Source organism: Balaenoptera ricei, chromosome 8 (genome assembly GCF_028023285.1).
Source record: "Balaenoptera ricei isolate mBalRic1 chromosome 8, mBalRic1.hap2, whole genome shotgun sequence".
Classification (NCBI taxonomy): Eukaryota; Metazoa; Chordata; class Mammalia; order Artiodactyla; family Balaenopteridae; genus Balaenoptera; species Balaenoptera ricei.
In genome coordinates this window covers 102413588-102436268 of record NC_082646.1, presented here as the reverse complement: position 1 = coordinate 102436268, position 22681 = coordinate 102413588, and the positions used below count along the sequence as shown (strand labels likewise).

Genomic DNA, 22681 nt, shown 5'->3' with positions numbered 1-22681 from the left:
CGTGGCTGCACCAGCTTACATTCCCACCAACAGTGTAGGAGGGTTCCCTTTTCTCCACACCCTCTCGAGCATTTGTTATTTGTAGAGTTTTAGTGATGGCCATGCTGACCGGTGTGAGGGGGTACCTCACTGTAGTTTTGATTTGCATTTCTCTAATTGGACCTCATATTTGAACTCCCTCCAGGAATTGCCTTCGGCTGAAGGGAGCCGCCTCACTCAAGGTAACCCACATCCGAGACTGGTCGGTGAGGGATACAAAGGCCTGGCCCCTTATCTGCTTGAGACAGTTCCTGAGGGCCATCCCAGCCCCAGAGATCCCCAAGGGATTGGCTGAGGCCTTTGTTGCAACTGCATCACAGTCCAACTTTTCGCGCTGGTCCTGCTGCCATCTCTCCCTCACAGGTGCTGTTCCTAAGAGCATTCCCCAGGGAGCCGCCTGCATGCAAACCTCAGTCTCAGAGCCCATTTCCCAGCAAATATGATCTAAGAAGTCTCCTCACACACTCTAAATTCTATGATAGTTTCTGAGGGTCGAATAATATTGTTTTACATTCCTCAGGATCGTGATTTCTGTTGCCAACAATCGCAGAGATAGAATCCTAAATCTCCAGACTTGTTTTCTGAAGAAAGTAGAAAATAGTAGCCCTGAGGTTAGTGCACACAATATTCATACACCCTACAAATGTAAAGAGGCTTAGAGACCACCCCCTCCTTCCTTAAATATTTTCTGAGGGTTTTCTGTGTGCTAAAAGCTCTGCTGAACACTTTTATTTCTCACAATTACTCTATTAGCGTTTACTTTATTATCATAGTTTTATTTTTTATTTATTTTATTTATTTTTATTTATTTTTTAATTGAAGTATAGTTGATTTACACTGTTACAATGTTAATTTCTGCTATACAGCAAAGTGATTCAGTTATGCATATATATACTCTTTTTCATGTTCTTTTCCATTACGGTTTATCATAGGATATTGAATATAGTTCTCTGGGCTGTACGGCAGGACGTTGTTGTTTATTCATTCTACATATGATAGTTTCCATGTGCTGACTCCAAACTCCCACTCCATCCCTAGTTTTATAATTGATAAAACCAAGGCTTAGAGCTGTGGAGTAACTTCCCGAAGGACGAAAAGCTGGAGAAGTGTCACCATATTCTACTAAATGGTAAGTGGTTTGAGGACAGGCACTGTGTCATCTTTACTTTTGAATCCCTAGCACCTAACTTAGTACCTGGCACATAGCAAGTGTTCAATGCATCTTCCTTTATTTTTATTTTTTTAATTTTTAATTTTATATTGGAGTATAACTGATTAACAATGTTGTATTAGTTTCAGGTGTACAGCAAAGTGATTCAGTTATACATATACATGCATCTATTCTTTTTCAAATTCTTTTCCCAATTAGGTTGTTACAGAATATTGAGCAGAGTTCCCTGTGCTATACAGTAGGTCCTTATTAGTTATCTATTTTAAATACAGCAGTGTGTACATGTCCAACCCAAACTCCCTAACTATCCCTCCCCCACACCCTTCCCCACAGTAACCATAAGTTCTTTCTCTAAGTCCATGAGTCTGTTTCTGTTTTGTATGTAAGTTCATGTGTATCATCATTAAAAAAAAATTTTTTTAGAGAAATATCGTATGATATCGCTTCTATGCGGAATCTAAATCAGTGCATCTTCCTGAAAGGATTAATGATTAAACCTTCAAGGAAAGGGAATTATAATTTTATTGATCACTTTTATCATGCCAGATATGTTTTCTATATTTTAATGTACAGTACCTCTTTAAAATTCACAGTACATCTGTGAGAGGTGAATTAATTTTTTTCATTTTCCAGATGGTGAAACTGAGGTTCAGATACACAGGTGCTAAGGGGTAGAACCAGGATTCTAATGCACTCTGTTTGTTGGCTCTCCAGGCCTTCTACTCTATCTTGACCTTCCCACCATCTCCTGTTTCTCAGATGAGGAAGCTGAGGTACAAACTCTGTAAGTGGCTCTACCCCAGTCATATTGCTAGAGAGTGGTCCCAGATTTTCTGTCTCCCACTCCTCAACATCAATAGGTCTCCCGCTCGGCACACTCAGAATCCGTAGGACTCCAGCTGCCTTTTCCAAATGGGGTCGGCAAAATGTCATTCTCACTTAGATGGCAAAACTCCTCACCAAATATAAAACTGAAAATGTAGGCCACTTGCCCATGTGATTGTATTTCATAACTCAGAGCTAATAATAGCTCTCAGCTTGCTTGGCCTGTTTATAACATATTAAAACCTCATATTCAAATTCACTCGCCTCTTGGATTAATGTCAAGATTATGAATTTCCAGCTTTCTTTCTCTTCCCATCTCTATCTCACCCAGCAGGGACTGGATTATCCTTGTCCATGTTATTTTCCACATGAATTACTGAGTGCTTATTTTCAAAGAGGAATTTTGTGACCTTATTGTCTTTGCTGTACCTGCAGAATCCATTTTGGAAGGCAGGAGGGAGGTGATTAAGGGCACAGGCTCCAGGGCTGGAGGGGGGTCAAGGCTGTGTATTCTTTTTTCTTTTTAATTTAATTTTTATTTTATATTGGTATACCCATTCTTTTTCAGATTCTCTTCCCATATAGGTTATTACAGAATATTGAGTAGAGTTCCCTGTGCTATACAGTAGGTCCTTGTTGATTATCTATTTTATATATAGTAGTGTGTATATGTTAATCCCAAAACCCTAATTTATCTCTCTCTCCCACATTTCCCCTTTGGGAACCATAAGTGTGTTTTTGAAGTTTGTGAGTCTGTTTCTGTTTTATAAATAAGTTCATTTGTATCATTTTTTTTTTTTTAGATTCCACATATAAGTGATATCATGTGATATTTGTCTTTCTCAGTATCATGTGATATTTGACTTCACTTAGTATGGTAATCTCTAGGTCTATCCATGCTGCTGTAAATGGCGTTATTTCATTCTTTTTTATGGCTGAGTAATATTCCAGTGTATGTATGTACCACATCTTCTTTATCCATTCATCTGTTGATGGACATTTAGGTTGCTTCCATGTCTTGGCTATTCTAAACAGTGCTGCAATGAACATTGTGGTGCATGTATCCTTTCGAATTATGGTTTTCTTCAGAGAAAGTCTATGTATTCTTGAGCCAGGCATGAAACCTTTGTCTTAGTTTCCTTGTCATTGAAATGGAGACAAAATAATACCTCCTATTTCCTGGGACTGTTGTGAGGATTAAACGACAACAAAAAATTCATGGTCAATGTTTAGCTCAATTCCCAACACATACCACACGCACACACACACACACACACACACAGAGTGCACAAATAGAACTACTGAAAACAAAAATCAACAAAACAAAAAATCACCACCACTTAGCATGACCAACTTGTTCCAGTTTGCCTGGGACTTTCCAGCTTTAGTACTGAAAGACTCCAGTCTTGGGAAACCTCTCAGTCCTGGGAAAATTGGAACAGTTGGTTACTCAATTCCCCATCAATGAAACAAACAAAATGTTCTGAGTTATTCATTTATTCATGAAGCTTTTATTGATAACTAAAACATTTCAGACATTTGGATGGTATTTGAAAGGTAAGCATGACCAAAAAATGAGTCCTTACAAAATGCTCAGCATAATGAGAGAGAATCATGAATTATATATGGCAAATTATATACAGTCCTTCTGAAAGTTGGCATGAAATGTTCAAAGAGTGTAACTCTGAAATGCGTTGCTCCGGGGGGATACTTTGTATGAATTTCATGGATTGCACACTTCTGTCTAATAGGGAATTTTTTTTCTCCAGATACTAATGCTGTCAGGGGGTTAATAGGTTTACACAGGAAAAAGCATTTCCACGAGGAGGTAATTTAAACAGCTTTCTTTACTGCAGTACTTCTCAGCATTTTTAACAGGCTAGTGAGCATTTGAATCTCTAGGATGGGGGTGTTTTAAGTATTGTTTCCAAACTTTAAGAATTTTGACAACACAGAATTATTTTTAGGGTTTATGGAATGATACCAGAATTCCATGGGGCTTTGACAAAAAGAAAATCTAGGTGTTATCTGACATTGGACATACAAAACTAGGACTAGGGAGGAAAGCACCAAACCCCAGCTCCTCATAAATAGAGCAGCTGTGCTTCAGTCATAATAGTTTGAGCTGTGGTTCTTAGCCTTTTTTTGGTTCATGAACCTCCTTTCAGAATTTGATGAATGCATATGCACAGAGGAAAAAGGCCCCAAACTAGAGGCTTGAACTTTGCAGAGCATACTGGAGAGCTGTATCTCCTGAGGAATTGAAAAATCTTGTTCCCTAAGAGAATTTTGGGCCTTTATAACAGCTGAGATGGAAAAAAAAAAAAAAAAACCCCTGCAAGGACTGAAATAAATTCTGACACAAGATAGAAACACTCAAGTGTAGTCAAGCATGAAGAATAGAGTGGCATGCCCTAAAGTAGTACTTAGACAAATAATAGTAATTATTTTTATATATTGAATGCTTGCTGTGACATGCATTACCTTATTTAATCAGAAGGTAGTTTATCATGGTAGTTTAAGCCGTGGCTTCTAAAATTAAAAAATATATATGTATTCCTCATTCTTTTTAACCGCACTCTCTCCTCCAACCCACAGAAACCTTTGGAGTTACTTGTGCTAATGTCAATATTACAAATGCAAGAAGCCTAGGTCTCTACCACTTAGAAATAAATCACTTCCAAAACCATACAACCCATATCTAATTGTAAGAAAGCCAAGAAATAAAAATTTCATCTCAAGATTCATAAAATGAAACAAAGATTAGTGTTGGAAGAGAATAAATTTGGAGTACCAGCCATTTGCTGGATTTTAGTCCCAGTCAGGCTATGGCTTCAGAAGTCAAGGGGCACAATAGACACAGGAGGATATTTACTTCCAAAGGGAAAAAAAGAAAAACATCCCACATGACTTATGGAAGTAATGTTGTCTGAGGCCTTTGTGACTGTTTGGATACCCCAGCCTGTGTTTCATTTCCTGCTTTGATGTCCATATCAGCTGCTTTTAAGAATGTTAATAGCCTCTTTTTCTGTATTTTTGAGAACAGATGGGTATACTGGAGAAGAAATAACAACTCATACACCCATGACTGCTTAGCAAGTTCCCTAAGTACTTGGTCCCTACAGGCAAGATTTTAATTAAAATATTCAGTACATGAGGCATGGAGCTGTGGATGGATCACAGGAGAACTTGTTCCTGAGAGCTTCATGTCAGAATAATCCCCTTCAAGACATCAGTCACTGGACCCTTAAATCCCAATCTGGCTTTATTCAGACCCACTATAGTGAGAACAACCTGTGCCCAGCGCAACCTTGTTCACTTGATTTTATTTTATTACAAGGGAGTCCTCAGGGTCTCACTGCTGGAGGCCGTTTCCTTCACAGTGACATTGCTGTGATACATTAGTCAGAATGACCTTGGATAGCACTCTGATAACGAGAGGAATCTTTTATCTAGACTGAGTGATTTACTAAGGATTTCACACCCTTTGTCTTATTTCATCCTCAGAGCACTCTGTAAAACATCAAGGGTGATTATTAATAATTCCATTAAAAAGTTGTAGAAAGTGAGACTAAGCGAAGTGAAGGAATTCATTTTGTTCCCCCCTGAAATGAGAAATCTAGTATTTAGGACTTTTGAGGTTTGACATGTAGTGCCAAGGAATCCGCTCATGGTCAAAAAGCTGTATTCAAAGGGATGAGATAAGATAATTCAGAAGGTACAAACTTACAGTTTTACAATGAATGTCATGGGGATGTAATGTACAGCATGGTGACTACAATTAGTAATCCTGTATTGCATATTTGAAAGTTGCTAAGAGAGTAGATCTTAAAAGTCCTCATCACAAGAAAAATTTTTGTAACTATGTATGGGAATGGATATTAACTAGATTTATCGTGGTGATCATTTTGTAATACATACAAATATCAAGTCATTGTGTTGTACACCCAAAACTAACATATTGTTATCTGCCAATTATACCTCAAAAACAGAGATAATTTAGATCTCAGTGCCAAGGGGAAGCCATAACCTGCTTCTCCTATTAAGTTATTATTGGACTTCATCTTGTAAGGATGTTGGTGGTTATGGTGATGTAACCAGAAGAGGGAACATTAGTAGAAAAGGAATTGGGATTACATCTTTGGGCAGCTTTAGGAAATGTTGATGTTAGCGTAACTTAAAGGGTAGCAGAAGCCATCTAGTCTTTTTTTTTTAACAATTAGAAAACAAGTGTTTTATATTATCACATTTTTGATACCCAAATACATATATTCAGTTCAATGTATTTCAGTTCAAAAAGCTTTTATCTTTGCATGAAATTGTTGAACTTTAACACTCAAAGTAAAAACTGATACAGTTGGGTTTCAATCTGCCTCTTGTTTTCTATTCAGCCCACCTGTTCTTTGTTTCATTTTTTTCCTTCCTTTTGGAATAAGGTTATCTCAGATTAGGTAATTAACTACTTTTGCTTTTTTTGTCCCCTGTTATTGCAACTTTCATCCTTCACTTATTAAGTTGTACCTTAATATTTTTATTTTTCCCTCACTAGGAAAGAACAGTATAACATTTTGATTCTGATTGCCTCTCACCCCTTTTTGCTTTTATTGTCATATATTTTAACTTTAAATTTAATTAAAACTTTAGAAGATTTTTTTCAACATTATTTTTTAAAGTTAATAAATTTATTTGTATTACTCACATATTAGTGTTTCCAGAGCTTATTCTAATTTCCTGTATTTTCATTTTGGATCTTTTTGTTGTTGTTGTTCAAAGAACCTCCTTTAGTATTTCTTTCAGCACAGGTTTGCGGGCAACTGGATCCCTTAATCTGTTGTGTGAAAAGGTTATCATTTTGTTTCATTTTTGAAAAATAGGATATCTGATTATAAAATCCTAGATTGTGAGTTACTTATCCTTAGTACTTTTAAAGACATCACTCCACTCCATTCTGAATTTATTATTTATTTTGAGAAATTTGCTGTCAGTCTCACTTTTGCACGTTTGAAAAGAATGTTTCTTTTTTTCCTCTGGCTGCTTTTAAGATTTGCTTTTTGACTTCCATTAAATTAAAATATGATTCCAAATGTGAGGAACAAGCCAGTTGTTTGAATGACTTTACTACTTTTTTTTCTCACACTCCTTTTTGTAAGAAGTTAGTAGGGGTTCCTTAAAAAAGTAGGTCCAGGATTAAATATAGTTGAGGAAACACTGGATTTGTCAAATATGAATTTAACTTTAAAATCACATATAAGTAAATCTCCGTGAAAGGGTTGTGCAGCGTATCACAAATATTTGAATAAATATTACCACCTTGAGGAAGTAGAATTCTGTGGAGCACTTTTTGAGACAGGCAGCCTTATTGTGATCTACTTTCTACCATAAACCAGGTCTTCTGTACTGTGTATGTAACACCTTTCTTAGCACCATAGCATAGAACTTAAATGTAATGCTTAGGATTTCTGTAGCCTGAATTCTCACACATACCTGCTGTGTGTCCTTTGCGAGTTCCTTATTTTCTCCAAGTGTGTTTTCTTTACATTTTTAAAAGAGGATAGTAATAACGTCTACACAGGGTGTTTTATGAGTACTATATTAGATAGTGCCTGGCATATAACATGATTAGCAGCCATATGTTATACTATATATGTTATATGTGTAACATAAAAATCTATATATTATACTATATATATACATTATACTATTAGTGAAATTAACATCAGAGTCATTGTAAATGCTAATAGTAACTGACCTGTACTTCATTGACCATAATCATCATTTATTACTTGTAGCATAATAATTTGTGTGCATGTTTTATATTCCAATTTTAAGTTAAGTGTCTGTATTTCTTGGGAAAAAAGGGTTTAGTACACGTGTTCTCAAGGAATGTTTGTGAGCTAATAAAAGAATAACAACAATCATAATAAAATTTTTGAGTGATTATCACTTTAGGCATAGTGACTGCATCATATATATATGATATATATATATATATGATATATATATATCATATATATATATACATATAATCTCCTTCCAACTATATTATAATGTGATGATGTCTACAGTACCATCATGCCAATCTTACTTCAAGTGCTTGCTAAAGGTTTCATAAGTACAAAATGGAGAGTCTGGTGTTTAAATCTCGATGTGTCTGTTTGCATATCTCTCACACTAAATAGATACTGGTAAAAGCATGAGCTTAGAGGAAAGAAAGATTCTAATGCATTTCCAGTAATAAGAGCAGCAGCTGTTTCTACAAGGACAAGCAAAAAAAAAAACAAAAAAACCTCAAAACATTAATAGTATAAGATGGTGATTAATGATATATGCAGAGTCTGAATACCTTGGTATGAGAATTCCATTCAGTCATGCCTCGATATAGTAGACATTAATTACTCAAAAATCACAAAGTAAATCCTAGGAATTACTGCACTGGGGCTTTTAAAACTCATAGGCTGTAAGGAATACTTTTTAGGTATGATGGATTCGCCTTGAGAAATAGGTTATCGCTCGGCTTACAATAATGCAGGTTCCCAAATCAGTTGGAATAAAATGTACTCCAGTCTGACGCTAAACGCCAATCCCAATGGTTTTTGCTTTAGGCAGGACGAGATTTGCGTTATTCTTACCAGTTATCCATGCTGGTCCTATGATCCATAATAGTCATTCCTCCTGATAATTTCAGTGTTTGGGATGAGCATTTTTGTTTGTTTACAGATTTTGTTCTGGAAAGGACACTGAAAACAAACTTCCAAGGAACAGGTCTTGCTAACTCTGCTGCAGTCCCTCTGGCTTCTTTAGATTCTACAAACTTCTTTGACAACTTGAGGCCTTACCACAACTCTTCATGTCGTTTGGGACAATCTTTCCCATGCTACCTCTATTCATCCTTTACGTATTGGCTGAGGTGTTAATTCTCCTGAGAAAAGCATTCTGACCAATCAATTCAAAGTAGATTTTGACTGTTCACTCTCATATGGGCAGCTTGTTCTATTTTTAATTTTATATCCTTATTTGTGAGTTTGTTTCATTTTTGTCTTCTCCAGTATAAACTTAAGCACATGAGACTAAGAACCATGTTTGTGTTGCATGGATATATACACCCAGGGCCAGGACTATGGCTAAACTCATTTGGGATCAATAAGTAGTTGAATGAATGAATAATTCTTATCAATGATACAAATATTTCAAATGAATTAACGGATGCAATAATTTCTATGATCCATTTGACTTAAAGACAACCCTCTGTCCCTATCCCCCCATGTTTATGTCAATATGGGGCCCTAGAGGTAATGATATAACTTGATTTTAACATTATGAAAGAGAATAAATGCAAGTTATGTTAATACACTCATGGTCTCCCTCAACAAGCAGAGCTGGATTCCTATAGACACATTCATCGCTTGTTCTCCAGTAGTGTGAGATAAGGACCTGTTGTTCCTCTCATGGGGGCTTTGTTCCTTGGGAGTTCCATGGGTGTGTAACTCTTTCACTCTTCAAGTTCCCATATGACTCCATTGGGCCTTATATTACAGGTAACAGACCAAATACCAGAGCCCCTTGACCATTCATTCATTCAACTGATTGGCAATGGTGTCTGTTATATAAGATGACCTTCTCCCAAACTGAGATTTACTGAGCGCCTGCACTAATGACCATGGCAAATACTTGCAAATAATCATGACTTTGATTGTGATTATGATTATGGCCCTTTTTCAGGACATTGCAGGGATTCTCTTACTTTCTCATGACAGCAGTAGTCTTTTAGGGAGGATGTTGTTTGGGGCTACCTTTCTAATACTTCCATTTTATAGATGAAGATACAGTGACTTAAAGCAATTTAGTGACTTATCTGAGAAGGGAGATCAGCAGCTCTTACCATGCAATTCATGTTAGCTACTTCCCTGGCATTAAGTATTTTTTTTCTCAATCTCTCCTTGCCTTGGAGAACTTTTCCCTTTGATCAAACACTAAGAATATCTCAGTAGAATGTTTCTTATCTTTTACGGACTGAATTTCTGTTTTGAGACTCATGTGAAAGCGCTGAATTTGCCTGTTCATTGTTCAGGGAGCCAGGTAAGCCTCTGATCAAATCTACAATCTGTATAAATTTTTAGGGACAGAGGTAACCAGGAAAATACATCAAGGCACCCATTTCCCCCTTGATTTATTCATAACTGAATACTGAACATCTTGAATGTTACTATGTGTCTGTGGTTTTTAACAAGAGACTGTATCACAAACACCATGGAAATTCTTAAGGAGAATATGTATTTATCTTATAAAAAAATAAAAGGAACAAGAGGGTCTTGAGTCCCTGCTTTGACATGCATGAACTTGTAGAACTTGGACAAATTGTTAAACCTTTCTCACTTTTAGTTTCCTCTTTTGGAGTATGGTAATATTAGCTACATCGGCTAATCCCAAGGTCTTTGAGAGTATCAAATTGGATCTCAATTTGAAATTTTCTTATAATCTGGAGAGCACATAACAACATTATTGAAAAAGAGTAGGAATAGAGAGAGATAAATGAGGGGGACCCAGGCTAATAGACCAATTATAAAAATGCACTGAAAGAAGAGGTGTAAAAATCACACCAGAAGGAACAATTTATGGGAATGAGGGGACCTGGACTCCAGTTATTATTCTGAAGCTTTGCTGGCATTAGGCACCCAGAATGATTAACTGTTAGATGTACTGACTTGTGAACTATAGTGTAAATGAGACCATTCTACCATCACACTGGCTTGAGGGACAAAAATAATGCTCTCTGCTTGGGAGTAAAGAATAAGAATATCCTACAACAATGATCATTTTATATATCTCCCTTGATCTTCTACACTTCCTGAACAGGGATTATGTTTTTTATATTATTGTAGACCTTAGAAAAGCACACAACCCGATATACTGTGAGCACTTACTTAGTACTTGGAGAGAGAATGAATGTTGGATGAATTACTGCACAAATTCCAGCACTTTATGTGGTTTATTAATTGGTGTTACTCAAAACTTATGTAACTGTAGAAGTATTTTTTCTTCTTCTTTTGGAGAGAGGGGAGAGGAATCTGATTGTAAACATGTGTGGATACAGTTCTTGTCACTCAGCTTGGATTCAGAGAGATAGTGTATTAGCCAAATTCCCACTAGCTAATCCTATGTTTGATTCCAAAGATCAAACTTATTTCCCCACATTGCTTCTGAATGATGGACTCAATAAAATAGTCATTCATGAAGAGGCCAATATAATGAGTAACTTTTTTTGCCCAGAGCTGTGGTAGAGAGTTTAGTTTATATATAAAATATTAAGGGAATGTTGCTTAGTGTTCAAGAACTCAGGCTTTGATTCAAAATGGCATGGCTTCAAATACCAGCTCTGTTACTTGCTAGTTTTATGGACTTCAGGGTGTAACTCCTTGTCAGTAAGCTTCAGTTTCTTTATATGTGAAATGAGGATAATATGTCACATGGTTGGGTGATAAATCAATGGAGGTATAGTATGCATGGTGTAACACAGTGCCCTGAAAATAGAAAGTGCTCAGTAGTTTCTAGCTATCATAGTTTAATTCATTATTTATGTTTTTTGTCTATTTATACAGTATTGAAGCTCTATATGGGGGATGAAGCTTAAACTAAGATAAAACAAATTATTATGAGTAACAAAGTGATCAATGGTGCTCTATAGGTTATAACGGAAAAGCAGTGTCTAAAGAGGAAGAATTTTTGAAGACTTCATGAAAGCTTTGAAACTCATGTTATTCTCTGAAGAATAAATTTGAATTGTACTGAGGGCACAGAATGTCTTGTGCACTTTTTTAAAAAGATTTTTATTGGAGTTTATTTGCTTTACAATGTTGTGTTAGTTTCTACTTTGCAGCAAAGTGAATCAGTTATATGTATACATATATACACCATTTTTTTTTTTTTTTTAGATTTTCTTCCCATTTAGGTCACCACAGAGCTTGTGCATTTTTTAATTTTGTCCTGAACACCCAATATGTGGTGGTCTAATCCATAAAAATCTTTTCAAAAAGTTTGCTAAAAGGCCACTACATGATTCAAAGACCTTTTATAATTCTTATTTTTATCAGTAGGTTAATTTTATCACAAGAATGTTCCTGAAACTAGTTTTTTCTCCCCCGTAGGAAAATGCTGGATTAAGACTCACTCCTTCACGTTGTTGAGAAGATGGTAAAAAATAAAATGAAATGCTTTCAGTACATTTCCCCCCCAGATTTAGGGACATCTAAGATGTGTATTGATTAAGGTAAGTAGGAACCAAGAGGGTGTCTTCTCTGGATAATAATGCCTCCCTAACCCCCAACAGCAGGAGTAAAGAGGGAGTGGGAAACTGCAGGCTTCTGTCAACACCTTCACCCTCCTTTCCACCCCACAACCTCATAGCCTGGTTGTCACCCTCTACCTTGAGACCTGAGGACTAATCTCATGATTCTCTTTATCACTGTGTCACTTACCACGAAGCTGAGGAATCTCAGATCAGCTCTCAACCCCTGTTAAATCATGTCCACATCCCTTTATATCCCCTTTTCTAAGCCCAGCAGCCACTCCTGCCCAACTCGTGATCATTCCACCGTGCCCTCTGGAATTATAGTCAGTTGTCAACATAACCCAATATACACTTAACCTCTCCTCTGAAAGGTCCCTTTACCTACTTGGTCCAACTGAAGTCTGTGTCCTGGGACAGTGCTGCCCTTGCAGCCATCTCAGTGGTGGCAGTTTTCTCTTCCACTTTCCTCTTAATGCTGTATTGGTCCATGTTCTTGAGTTTGTAACATTATCATACTCTGATTTTTTTTTCTCCAAACTTTCTCCTTTATTGGTCTTATTTAGTTTTGTGTATTTTATATGATATGTGAATGCTAAACCATTAGAAAATTGCCAATACAGTTTGAATTAATAAAATCTGATGCAACCGGTCCAATTGTTTATGCAACCCTTCTAAATTAGATGGCTAAAAGGAATCTAAAACTCAGCATGACTAATCTGAAATCGTCTTTCTTGTTCTTTCTCAAACATCTGCTTCTTCTAAACCATTTCATTTGTTACTGTACAAAAAATGGAGTCATCATTGTTCCCTCTTTCTCTAATGCCCTACATTCAATATAGCAGGAAATCCAGCAAGCCCTACTTTTGAATTGGGTAATTTCTCCAGAACTGGGTAATTTCTCATTACCTCTCTCACGTCCACCTTGGTTCAAGCCATCATTATCTGTTGATAGATTAATAAGATTAATGCAAAGGCAAATGAAATGGGTGAAATCATAACATCCCAGATTTCATTCTGACAAGGAAGCTTTCCTTAACCTCACCTACATTTTGGATCCCTAGATAGAGCCTGCACAATCTCTAACTATTAGAATATCTATATTTCTGAATTCTTGTTTAGTGCCAGGCTATATTGTTATATCTATTTTACATATGGGGAAACTGAGGCTCAGACATCTTAGTTAACATGGAAGAAGACTCAGAAAGTAAATGGATTCTTACTTGGTATAGCTGGACTGGCCACTATCTGAGTAGAAGAGGAATATTGTGTGAAAAATTGGAGGAAGGCATAGATGGAATATGAGGGTGGAAGAAATTTGGGGCAGAAGCAAAGGGAATGAGTGAAGATATAGGATGTTTGATTTCAGAGTTATCTGGAATTCTTCTATTACAACATCCACTCTTCTAATCAATACATGGACCAATAACTGTCCTAATCATAATGTGTAAAAGCCTATGATGCCAGTTTGCTTTATCACTCCAGTTTGATAATGAGTTCAAGGGAAAACTGATGGCCAAGTGATACTGAGCAATACCCAAAGTCGGCCATCTAGTACGTAGTGGAGCTAGAACTTGCATCCAAATGTCCTTAGTCTGGATGTACACTTTTAATTTTATTGTCTGGATGCCTTTACTCCTTGTACAGGAGTTTCTACAGTATCCCACTCTGTGGGAATTACACATTCTATGTGTCCTATTATCCTATGAGACTACTGAAGGCTAGAACATGATGTATTAAACTATGTTTTAGTAGAATATAATGCTGCTCTTGAGACAATAGTGGTAACTGAAATGAAATGAATTCAATTACAGTAACCTATTTTATTGCACGCATATTCTGTGTCAATGTTTGAAAATCTGAATTGGGAGGCCAACATATATCATTTAGTAACAAATCCTGTGATTTTATGCATAAGTTACTTTCCATCTCTGAACTTTAATTTGATCATTTATTAGGGTAGAAGATTGCATTATATTATCTTCAAAATCCTTTAAGCGAGGACATTCTATGTTTTTCCCAATATTTAAAAATTACCTTTTGTTGTTATGTCCATCTTAAATTCAGAGAATTCTGACATAAGGCATACCTTGGGCATGATAGTTCTAAACCCAGTTACTACCCGGATCCTCTTTTCTCATTGCTACAGGTCATTCACATATTGCACAAATGACCCCCATGGAGAACAGTACAAAGGTGACTGAATTCATTTTTGTTGGGATAACTGATGCCCCAGAACTGCAGATGCCCCTCTTTCTAGTGTTCACTCTCATCTACCTCATCACTCTGGTTGGGAACTTGGGGGTGATCACGTTGACCCAGCTGGACCCTCGTCTCCACACTCCCATGTTCTTCTTCCTCAGTCACCTCTCTCTGGTGGACTTTGGTTACTCCACAGCTGTCACTCCCAAAGTGGTGGCCGGATTCCTCATAGGAGACAAGGTCATTTCCTACAATGCATATGCTGCTCAGTTTTTCTTTTTTACAGTCTTTCTCATTGTGGAAACATTTCTCTTGGCCTCAATGGCCTATGACCGTCATGCAGCAGTATGTAAACCACTACATTACACCAACGTCATGACAACAAGGGTGTGTGCATGGATGGTCATTTGTTCCTATGTCCTTGGATTTCTGGAGGCCTCTATTCACAGTTGGAACATATTCAGTCTCTCTTTCTGCAGATCCAATCTGATTGATCACTTTTCTGTGATGGTACTCCTGTCCTGGCTCTCTCATGCTCAGACAACAACAGAAGTGAGATGGTGTTTTTTGCTTTGGTGGGCTTCAATATCATCTTTTCTGTCTTGGTCATGTTGATCACTTACATGTTTATATTTGTCCCCATTCTGAGGATGCACTCATCTGAAGGACATCAGAAGGGCTTTTCCACGTGTGCTTCTCACCTCACTGCCGTGTCCATCTTCTATGGGACAGGTGCCTTCATGTACTTACAGCCCAGCTCCCGCCATTCCACGGACACAGACAAAATGGCAACTGTGTTCTACGCTATAGTCATTCCTATGCTGAATCCACCTGAGGAACACAGAGGTAAAGATTGCCTTTAAAAAGGCTAGAGGGAAGGCAAAGTCTTCTATAAGATTCATATTTTAATTATATAGAAACAACTATGTACCAAACAGGTCAGATCAAGCTAGGGAAAATATTGACTTGCTAGGCCAACAATTTTGTAAATTTTTAATGTACTTTCTCAAGTTATTTATTAAGTCTATGACAGAAGTGGCTTACAAATACGATATATCAGGAATAGTAGCTTAAGAAGTATCAAACTTGAGCATAGAAGTCTTATTATAAAATTTCTTCTTAATTACATTTCATTATTTCACATGATCATCCCCACTCTCATTTCACTCAAAGTATATTTAAGTACATGCCCGAAGAAACATCATTTATGCAAACCACATGTAATTCACACATCCATGAGTGGACAGAAAAATAAGTCCAAACATAAGTGGGATTAGTCTACTTTTATTAGTATAACTTAAAACAATGATTTTGGTGTCTGATAATACATTCATTTTGGGTTTTTTTTTAACATCTTTATTGGAGTATAATTGTTTTACATTGTTGTGTTAGTTTCCGCTATATAACAAAGTGAATAAGCTATATGTATACATATATCCCCATATCCCCTCCATCTTGCATCTCCCTCCCACCATCCCTATTCCACCCCTCTAGGTGGTCACAAAGCACAGAGCTGATCTCCCTGTGCTATGCAGCTGATTCCCACTAGCTATCTATTTTACATTTGGTAGTGTACATATGTCCATGCCACTCTCTCACTTCATCCCAGCTTACCCTACCCCCTCCCCGTGTCCTCAAGTCCATTCTCTATGTCTGCATCTTTATTCCTGTCCTGCCCCTAGGTTCTTCAGAACTTTTTTTTTTTTTTAGATTCCATATATATGTGTTAGCATATGGTATTTGTTTTTCTGTTTCTGACTTACTTCACTCTGGACAGAAATGTACAGAGTCTAGGTCCATCCACCTCACTAGAAATAACTCAATTTTGTTTCTTTTTATGGCTGAGTAATACTCCATTGTATATATGTGCCACATCTTCTTTATTCATTCCTCTGTCGATGGACACTTAGGTTGCTTCCATGTCCTGGCTATTGTAAAGAGTACTGCAATGAATATTGTGGTATGTGTCTCTTTTTTTTTTTTTTCTTTTTGAATTATGGTTTTCTCAGGGTATATGCCCAGTAGTGGCATTGCTGGGTCACATAGTAGTTTTATTTTTAGTTTATTAAGGAACCTCCATACTGTTCTCCATAGTGGCTGTATCAATTTACATTCCCACCAACAGTGCCAGAGGATTACCTTTTCTCCACACCCTATCTAGCATTTACTGTTTGTAGATTTTTTGATGGTGGCCATTCTGACCGGTGTGAGATAATACCTCATTGTAGTTTTGATTTGCATTTCTCTAATGATTAGTGATGCTGAACATCCTTTTATGTGTTTGTTGGCAATCTGTACATCTTCATTGGAGAAATGTCTATTTCGGTCTTCTGCCCATTTTTGGATTGGGTTTTTTGTTTTTTTGATATTGAGCTGCATGAGCTGCTTGTATATTGTGGAGATTAATCCTTTGTCAGGTGCTTCATTTGCAAATATTTTCTTCCAGTCTGAAGGTTGTTTTTTCGTCTTGTTTATGGTTTCCTTTGTTGTGCAAAAGCTTTTAAGTTTCATTAGGTCCCATTTGTTTATTTTTGTTTTTATTTTCATTTCTCTAGGAGGTGGGTCAAAAAGGATCTTGCTGTGATTTATGTCATAGAGTGTTCTGCCTATGTTTTCCTCTAAGAGTTTGATGGTGTCTGGCCTTACATTTAGGTCTTTAATCCATTTTGAGTTTATTTTTGTGTATGGTGTTAGGGAGTGTTCTAATTTCATCCTTTTATATGTAGCTGTCCAGTTTTCCCAGCACCACTTATTGAAGAGGCTGTCTTTTCTCCACTGTATATTCTTGCCTCCTTTATCAAAGATAAGGTGACCATATGTGCGTGGGTTTATCTCTGGGCTTTCTATACTGTTCCACTGATCTATATTTCTGTTTTTGTGCCAGTACCATACTGTCTTCATTACTGTAGCTTTGTAGTATAGTCTGAAGTCAGGGAGCCTGATTGCTCCAGCTCCGTTTTTCTTTCTCAAGATTGCTTTGGCTATTCAGGGTCTTTTGTGTTTCCATACAAATTGTGAAATTTTTTGTTCTAGTTCTGTGAAAAATGCCAGTGGTAGTTTGATAGGGATTGCACTGAATCTGTAGATTGCTTTGGGTAGTAGAGTCATTTTTACAATGTTGATTCTTCCAATCCAAGAACATGCTATATCTCTCCATCTATTTGTATCATCTTTAATTTCTTTCATCAGTGTCTTATAATTTTCTGCATACAGGTCTTTTGTCTCCTTAGGTAGGTTTATTACTAGATATTTTATTCTTTTTATTGCAATGGTAAATGGGAGTGTTTTATAATTTCACTTTCAGATATTTCATCATTAGTGTATAGGAATGCAAGAGATTTCTGTGCATTAATTTTGTATCCTGCTACTTTACCAAATTCATTGATTAGCTTTAGCAGTTTTCTGGTAGCATCTTTCTCTATGTATATAGTACCATGTCATCTGCAAACAGTGACAGCTTTACTTCTTCTTTTCCGATTTGGATTCCCTTTATTTCTTTTTCTTCTCTGATTGCTGTGGCTAAAACTTCCAAAACTATGTTGAATAATAGTGGTGAGAGTGGGCAACCTTGTCTTGTTCCTGATCTTAGTGGAAATGGTTTCAGTTTTTCACCATTGAGGACGATGTTGGCTGTGGGTTTGTCTTATATGGCCTTTATTATGTTGAGGTAAGTTCCCTCTATACCTACTTTCTGGAGGGTTTTTATCATAAATAGGTGTTGAATTTTGTCAAAAGCTTTCTCCACATCTATTGAGAAGATCATATGGTTTTTCTCCTTCAATTTGTTAATATGGTGCATCACGTTGATTGTTTTGTGTATATTGAAGAATCCTTGCATTTCTGGGATAAACCCCACTTGATCATAGTGTATGATCCTTTTAATGTGCTGTTGGATTCTGTTTGCTAGTATTTTGTTGAGGATTTTTGCATCTATGTTCATCAGTGATATTGGCCTGTGGTTTTCTTTCTTTGGGACATCTTTGTCTGGTTTTGGTATCAGAGTGATGGTGGCCTCATAGAATGAGTTTGGGAGTGTTCCTCCCTCTGCTATATTTTGGAAGAGTTTGAGAAGGATAGGTGTTAGCTCTTCTCTAAATGTTTGATAGAATTCACCTGTGAAGCCATGTGGTCCTGGGCTTCTGTTTGTTGGAAGATTTTTAATCACAGTTTCAATTTCAGTGCTTGTGCTGTTCATATATTCTATTTCTTCCTGCTTCAGTCTCAGAATGTTGTGCATTTCTAAGAATTTGTCCATTTCTTCCAGGTTGTCCATTTTATTGGCATATAGTTGCTTGTAGTAATCCCTCATGATTCTTTGTATTTCTGCAGTGTCAGTTGTTACTTCTCCTTTTTCATTTCTAATTCTGTTGATTTGAGTTTTCTCCCTTTTTTCTTGATCAGTCTGGCTAGGGGTTTATCAATTTTGTTTATCTTCTCAAAGAACCAGCTTTTAGTTTTATTGATCTTTGCTATCATTTCCTTCATTTCTTTTTCATTTATTTCTGATCTGATCTTTATGATTTCTTTCCTTCTGCTAACTTTGGGGTTTTTTTGTTCTTCTTTCTCTAATTGCTTTAGGTGTAAGGTTAGGTTGTTTATTTGAGATGTTTCTTGTTTCTTAAGGTAGGCTTGTATAGCTATAAACATCCCTCTTAGAACTGCTTTTGTTGCATCCCATAGGTTTTGGGTCATCGTGTTTTCATTGTCATTTGTTTCTAGGTATTTTTTGATTTCTTCAATGATCTCTTGGTTATTAAGTAGTGTGTTGTTTAGCCTCCATGTGTTTGTATTTCCTACAGATTTTTTCCTGTAATTGATATCTAGTCTCATAGCGTCGTGGTTGGAAAAGATACTTGATACGATTTCAATTTTCTTCAATTTACCAAGGCTTGATTTGTGACCCAAGATATGATCTATCCTGGAGAATGTTCCATGTGCACTTGAGAAGAATGTGTATTCTGTTGTTTTTGGATGGAATGTCCTATAAATATCAATTAAGTCCATCTTGTTTAATGTATCATTTAAAGCTTGTGTTTTCTTGTTTATTTTCATTTTGGATGATCTGTCCATTGGTGAAAGGGGGGTGTTAAAGTCCCCTACTATGATTGTGTTACTGTCGATTTCCCCTTTTATGGCTGTTAGTATTTTCCTTATGTATTGAGGTGCTCCTATGTTGGGTGCATAAATATTTACAATTGTTATATCTTCTTCTTGGATTGATCCCTTGATCATTATGTAGTGTCCTTCTTTGTCTCTTGTAATAGTCTTTGTTTTGCATGGAATATCTTTTTCCATCCCCTCACTTTCAGTCTGTATGTGTCCCTAGGTCTGAAATGGGTCTCTTGTAGACAACATATATACAGGTCTTGTTTTTGTATCCATTCAGCCAGTCTTTGTCTTTTGGTTGGAGCATTTAATCCATATACATTTAAGGTAATTATCAGTATGTATGTTCCTATTACCATTTTCTTAATTGTTTTGGGTTTCTTTTTGTAGGTCTTTTCCTTCTCTTGTGTTTCCTGCCTAGAGAAGTTCCTTTAGCATTTGTTGTAAAGGTGGTTTGGTGGTGCTGAATTCTCTTAGCTTTTGCTTGTCTGTAAAGGTTTTAATTTCTCCATCAAACCTGAATGAGATCCTTGCTGGGTAGTGTAATCTTGGTTGTAGGTTTTTCCCCTTCAACACTTTCAATATGTCCTGCCACTCCCTTCTGGCTTTCAGAATTTCTGCTGAAAAATCAGCTGTTAACCTTATGAGGATTCCCTTGTATGTTATTTGTTGCTTTTCCCTTGCTGCTTTTAATTTTTTTTCTTTGTATTTAATTTTTGATAGTTTGATTAATATGTGTTTTGGTATGTTTCTTCTTGGATTTATCCTGTATGAGACTCTCTGTGCTTCCTGGACTTGACTGACTATTTCCTTTCCCATATTAGGGAAGTTTTCAACTATAATCTCTTCAAATATTTTCTCAGCCCCTTTCTTTTTCTTTTCTTCTTCTGGGACCCCTATAATTCGAATGTTGGTGTATTTAATATTGTCCCAGAGGTCTCTGAGACTGTCCTCAATTCTTTTCATTCTTTTTTCTTCATTCTGCTCTGCGGTAGTTATTTCCACTATTTTATCTTCCAGGTCACTCATCCATTCTTCTGCCTCAGTTATTCTGCTATTGATTCTTTCTAGAGAATTTTAAATTTCATTTATTGTGTTGTTCATCACTGTTTGTTTGCTCTTTAGTTCTTCTCGGTCTTTGTTAAATGTTTCTTGTATTTTCTGCATCCTATTTCCAAGATTTTGGATCACCTTTACTATCATTACTCTGAATTCTTTTTCAGGTAGACTGCCTATTTCCTCTTCATTTGTTTGTTCTGGTGGTTTTTTACTTTGCTCCTTCATCTTCTATGTATTTCTCTGTCTCTCATTTTGCTTAACTTACTGTGTTTGGGGTCTCCTTTTTGTATGCTGCTGGTTCGTAATTCCTGTTGTTTTTGGTGTCTGCCCCCAGTGGGTAAGGTTGGTTCAGTGGGTCGTGTGGGCTTCCTGGTGGAGGGGACTCATGCCTGTGTTCTGGTGAATGAGGCTGGATCTTGTCTTTCTGGTGGGCAGGACTGCATCCGGTGGTGTGTTTTGGGGTGTCTGTGAACTTATTATGATTTTAGGTAGCCTCTCTGCTAATGGGTGGGGTTGTGTTCCTGTCTTGCTAGTTGTTTGGCATGGGCTGTCCAGCACTGGAGTTTGCTGGTTTTTGAGTGGTGCTGGGTCTTAGCACTGAGATGGAGATCTCTGGGAGAGCTCTCACTTATTGATATTACATGGGGCCAGGAGGTCTCTGGTAGTCTAATATCCTGAACTCGACTCTTCCACATCCAAGCCTCAGGCCTGACACCCAGCCTGAGCACCAAGACCCTGTCAGCCTCACGGCCAGGGATTTTCTTGCCTTTTGGGAAGTCTGAGGTCTTCTGCCAGCGTTTAGTAGGTGTTCTGTACGAGTTGGTCCACATGTTGATGTATTTTTGATGTATATGTAGGGAGGAAGGTGATCTCCACATCTTACTCCTCTTCCATCTTGAAGTTCCTCCCCTGGTAATACATTCTTAAATATAAACTTGGTGCCAAATATCCTGGTTATAGGTTTATTACTTAATGTGTTGTTTTTGTTCCATTTCAATGACAATAAACATCATTATATGGTCATCTTTAATTAGTTCAGTTTTCATCTTTATCAACTTATTATCCAGAAGTTACATCTTCACATGATAATTTTAATTAGAAAAAAACAGACCAGAGTATGACAAGAGAAATAATAATAAAGGCGTATTTTAATTCACTGAAATAAAAATAACATTTAATTTTAAAGTATGGTTTGACTCTTTGTCTTCAGGTACTCAGCCAAGGACACGTTTTATGCTCCTTCATTCATGTATGCAGCCAAGCCACCAATTTATAGATTGGCATTTAAGCTCAAATTAGAGGTTGACCTGATTGGTCCTTGCCAACCTCTAAGAATAACTTAGCCTAGTTTTAAATTTGGGGATGTTAGAACACTATGAATCATTCAGCGTTATGATAACAATTATAAAGATATCTTTTAGAGCAATCTAAAATTTAACACCATGATCAAGTTAGATTTATTCCATGGTCACATGGATAGTTCACCATACAGAAATCAATCAATGTGATACACCACATTAACAAAAGGAAAGATAAAAATCACATGATAATCTCAACAGATGCAAAAAAAGCATTTGACAAAACTGATTGTCCATTCATGATAAAAAAATCTCATCAAAGTGGGTAAAAAGGGAACATATCTAACATGATAAACCCACCTACTTATGTTCAATTAATTGATGACAAAGTCGGTAAGAATATACACTGGAGAAAGAACAGTATCTTCAGCAAGTGGTGCTGGAAAAACTGGACAGCACATGTAAAACAATGAGATTAGAACACTCCCTCATACCATATACAAAAATAAACTCAAAATGAATTAAAAACCTAAATGTAAGACCTGAAACCATAAAATTTCTAGAAGAGAACATAGGTGGAACAGTCTTTAACATAAATTGTAGCAATATTTTTTTGAATCAGTCTCCTAAGGGAAAAGAAATAAAAACAAAAATAAAGAAATGGGACCTAATTAAATTTAAAACTTTTTACAATGAAAA

At 36.6% G+C, this 22681-nt stretch overlaps 1 pseudogene; it reads left to right on the top strand.

Annotated features, from left to right (window-relative positions):
- Positions 1-14486: 14486 nt before the first annotated feature.
- LOC132369999 (olfactory receptor 5B12-like) lies at positions 14487-15428 on the top strand (annotated as a pseudogene).
- Positions 15429-22681: the final 7253 nt, after the last annotated feature.